The 3,780-nt window shown below is 35.4% G+C and overlaps 1 long non-coding RNA gene across 1 annotated transcript; it reads left to right on the top strand.

Annotated features, from left to right (window-relative positions):
• Positions 1–1,048: 1,048 nt before the first annotated feature.
• On the top strand, positions 1,049–1,983 carry LOC146733891 (uncharacterized). Its single transcript, XR_014931646.1, has 2 exons — positions 1,049–1,319; positions 1,810–1,983. It is a non-coding gene; the product is annotated as an uncharacterized LOC146733891 (long non-coding RNA).
• The last annotated feature ends 1,797 nt before the right edge of the window (positions 1,984–3,780 follow it).

The raw sequence follows: 3,780 nt of genomic DNA, 5'->3' as shown, positions 1-3,780 counted from the left end.
TAAAGCACAATCGGGCGTGGTTAGTACTTGCATGGGAGACTACCTGGGTAAAAGTCCTGTAGAATTTATATTTTTTTTGTTTCATCACACTCATGGAAAAAATATAAGGCAACGTTCCTGCATTTTTTCTTACTGTGATGTCAATCATTCATAGTGGAAAATCGTGGCGTTTTTGTAACTTTATTTAATTAATGGAAACTTTTCAAATTACTTCTAATTTTCTCGAACACGTTGTTCATGTTGTCTGCACGTAGTTTGTTTTACGCTGTTAACGCATCGTGTAAAGATGTGCAAAGTTATTGCTAAGTTGTGGAAAGTTATTGCAAAGTTGGTAGATGTATTTGTATACATGACCTAAGTTGTTGGCATATAAAAAAAGCACAGTTTTTTAGCCGACACATTTAATAAATGGCAGTTAAAATCAGCCTATATATGTTCACGTGAGCTGACTGTAAAACGTTATAAACCAGCGCGCAAAGTTGGAAAAAACTAGGGAAATGTTGGCGGAGTTGCTTGTATATTTAAGCCAAGTCATTATCATGACAACCCCGCAGTTCAATTTTGAAAACATAAAGTAAATGTTCCGAGAATGCCTCACATATATGCAGATTATCACACCAGTCAACCGAAAAATCGAGAACAAACTGCTTACAAAGTTGTGAAAAGCGATTGCAAAGTTGGTAGTTTCATGCGGTGTTGTTACCTTTGATATCATATTAACAAGTCCCGTAGTAGAAAATTCGAAATACGAATTAATATTTCGTAAATTGGTGTTAAATCAACGTAGCGTTAAATCAAGTATGTATAGGTCATAGGTCAATATAGAGGTACCTGTGCAAGCGATATCGAATGAAAACCTCCAAAACATAAAATAGCCGCCAATTCGGCTTAATTTCGAATAATCCATGCTGCTGTGTGGTTAGGTGCTCGACAAATGTTTAAAGTAAAGCACAATCGGGCGTGGTTAGTACCAATCTGATTAAAATCTGATGTAGTGTACGGGCTTTAATTATTTTGGCTATAAACTTATTTTTATTTTATTTTTTATTATATTTGTTATTAATGCCCTTTTATTTTATTATTTTACTTTGATTTTGATTTTGTGATTTTTTTTAATTCCGCCCTACCTACATCTGAGCCGATGCCTATGTAACGAGATTTCAACGAGACCCACTATCGACGATTTTAGTCAACGAATCACAGACCTCCTTCTATAGTGCACATGATGACGTCAGGTAGCAAACAGACTCAAATAAAATGGCGGATTATACAGACGTTAGCGACCGAGAATGACACCCGGGGAATGACACGGCTTTTCGGTAAGTTTATCATTGTAAAATGCAACGAAAGTCATTTTTATGTTAATATTGTGGCTCGAATGGTTCGATCCTTATTTTGCATAGTTATTCTGGGAGTGACGATTTTGTTTCCACCGGTTCGACCGAACACCGGTGTCTTTTTCCAGTCGCCAGCCCTGGAGACAGGTGATGTTTTGTTGACGATCGGGCCAAAATCGTCTCCGGTATTGAAGCCGTAGCTGTAAATATTCATCAAATTGTATCAATGTTTTGTACATTATACAATAACTCTTTATTAAAGTAATTGAGCTGATTTGGACTGGAATAAAATATTTTTTTTATTTGGAACACATCGCAATTGATCAGGAAATATTATTTTGCTCCAATTTTCTGCGTCGATGCCGTGGGCCGGTGACCGTTATACAATTTAAAATCAGTTTGCATTGTTTACTATAGCTGTTTACAGTGTTCTAATCATTACGATTTACTTATTTTTTTGCTTCCATTCTAGATAATTATGCTCAGTGATGTAAAATTGAAGCGATGACTGAATGAACGAACCTTGGCTGGCGAAGATGTATCTGGAAGTGTACACATTTGTTGGAAGTGAAAAACATATTCAATGTAATGACAAAAATTGTAAAATGCTGTGGAATTTCTTTTGCAAATAAAAATATACTAGCAATTTTCTATTAATGGTTTATTCAAGTGGGCAAAATATAATGTATAGATAGATTGCCCGTATACACTGAAAAGTAAGCAACCGACAGCCTGTATAAAAGGGGGTCTGTGATTGGCTGTTACTTACGCGAGATTTGAACGGGACTTACATAGGCGTCGGATCAGATGTAGGTAGGGCGGAATTTAAAAAAAATCAAAGTAAAATAATAAAATAAAAGGGCATTAATAACAAAAGTAATGAAAAATAAAATTAAAATAAGTTTATAGCTAAAATAATTAAAGCCCGCACACTACATCAGATTTTAATCAGATTGGGTTAGTACTTGCATGGGAGACTCCCTGGGTAAAAGTCCTGTAGAATTTATATTTTTTTTGTTTCATCACACTCATGGAAAAAATATAAGGCAACGTTCCTGCATTTTTTCTTACTGTGATGTCAATCATTCATAGTGGAAAATCGTGGCGTTTTTGTAACTTTATTTAATTAATGGAAACTTTTCAAATTACTTCTAATTTTCTCGAACACGTTGTTCATGTTGTCTGCACGTAGTTTGTTTTACGCTGTTAACGCATCGTGTAAAGATGTGCAAAGTTATTGCAAAGTTGTGGAAAGTTATTGCAAAGTTGGTAGATGTATTTTTATACATGACCTAAGTTGTTGGCATATAAAAAAAGCGCAGTTTTTGAACCGACACATTTAATAAATGGCAGTTAAAATCAGTCTATATATGTTCACGTGAGCTGACTGTAAAACGTTATAAACCAGCGCGCAAAGTTGGAAAAAATTAGGGAAATGTTGGCGGAGTTGCTTGTATATTTAGGCCAAGTCATTATCATGACAACCCCGCAGTTCAATTTTGAAAGCATAAAGTAAATGTTCCGAGAATGCCTCACATATATGCAGATTATCACACCAGTCAACCGAAAAATCGACAACACACTGCTTACAAAGTTGTGAAAAGCGATTGCAAAGTTGGTAGTTTCATGCGGGATTGTTACCTTTGATATCATATTAACAAGTCCCGTAGTAGAAAATTCGAAATACGAATTAATATTTCGTAAATTGGTGTTAAATCAACGTAGCGTTAAATCAAGTATGTATAGGTAATAGGTCAATATAGAGATACCTGTGCAAGCGATATCGAATGAAAACCTCCAAAACATAAAATAGCCGCCAATTCGGCTTAATTTCGAATAATCCATGCTGCTGTGTGGTTAGGTGCTCGACAAATGTTTAAAGTAAAGCACAATCTGGCGTGGTTATTTTAGTACTTGCATGGGAGACTACCTGGGTAAAAGTCCTGTAGAATTTATATTTTTTTTGTTTCATCACACTCATGGAAAAAATATAAGGCAACGTTCCTGCATTTTTTCTTACTGTGATGTCAATCATTCATAGTGCAAAATCGTGGCGTTTTTGTAGCTTTTTCTAATTAATGCAAACTTTTCAAATTACTTGTGATTTTCACGAACAAGTTGTTCATGTTGTCAGCACGTAGTGGGTTTTACGCTGTTAACGCATCGTGTAAAGATGTGCATACTTATTGCAAAGTTGTGGAAAGTTATTGCAAAGTTGGTTGATGTATTTGTATATATGACCTAAGTTTTTGGCATATAGAAATGCGCAGTTGTTAAGCCGACAAATTTAATAAAAGGCAGTTGAAAGTAGCCTATATATGTTCACGTGAGCTGACTGTAAAACGTTACAAATCAGCGCGGAAAGTTGGAAAAAACGAGGGAAATCTTGGCGGAGTTGCTTGTATATTTAACCTAAGTCATTACCATGACAACCCCGCAGTTC

The sequence above is a fragment of the Saccoglossus kowalevskii genome, chromosome 15 (assembly GCF_978046115.1).
Source record: "Saccoglossus kowalevskii chromosome 15, keSacKowa6.1, whole genome shotgun sequence".
NCBI lineage: Eukaryota > Metazoa > Hemichordata > Enteropneusta > Harrimaniidae > Saccoglossus > Saccoglossus kowalevskii.
Note: the sequence above shows the minus strand (reverse complement) of the source record. Positions and strands in the feature narration are given on the sequence as shown.